The 565-nt window shown below is 48.0% G+C and overlaps 2 protein-coding genes across 9 annotated transcripts in view; one reads left to right on the forward strand and one right to left on the reverse strand.

Moving 5' to 3' along the window:
* The window catches only part of LOC111869345, an 85,527-nt gene that overhangs the window by 76,936 nt on the left and 8,026 nt on the right, over positions 1-565 (reverse strand). The gene's annotated exons all lie outside the window — the stretch shown is intronic.
* Positions 1-565, forward strand: part of LOC111869411 — a 31,615-nt gene that overhangs the window by 29,592 nt on the left and 1,458 nt on the right. The gene's annotated exons all lie outside the window — the stretch shown is intronic.

Genomic DNA, 565 nt, shown 5'->3' on the forward strand with positions numbered 1-565 from the left:
CGGGACCTCTTCTCGTTGTGCCGCCGCAGGTTTCGCGTCCACTGGGCAGGCTGTCGTCTCTTCAAGCCAGGCATTGAAGTCGGCGTCTAACTTCTCTCCCCAGGCGTCTAGTTTTGCCTCCGTTTTTTCTTGGCAAGCTCTGATTTCCTTGAGAAGCACTTCCATCATTTGTTGCATCTCCATTTTGTAGCAGTAAAATTCTCTGAGGCGTATTTAAGCTCGTAAACTTTCTGACACCAATTTGTCACGTGTCTTGAGTTCAAATCCCGTCGGTCACGTGTGTAAGTTCGTATCCCACTTCTGACACCAGTTGTCGCGTATCGGCTGTATATCGCGACAAATAACTTCACGCCGTATTTGATATAGCGAATTTTATTTCACATCCGCTCTACAATCACCCAATTTACAGATTTACGATTACTGCTCTCTGCAGTATCACAATTAGTACACTCCAAATGCCACAACACAACTGACTGGTTGCTGGCTAACTCGGCGGTAGGTCCAGGACTCGCTGACTGACTCCGTACAACTGACTGTGAATAGCCTTCGCTGCTCCCTACGTAGC

Source organism: Cryptotermes secundus, unplaced genomic scaffold (assembly GCF_002891405.2).
Source record: "Cryptotermes secundus unplaced genomic scaffold, Csec_1.0 scaffold630, whole genome shotgun sequence".
Taxonomy (NCBI): Eukaryota; Metazoa; Arthropoda; class Insecta; order Blattodea; family Kalotermitidae; genus Cryptotermes; species Cryptotermes secundus.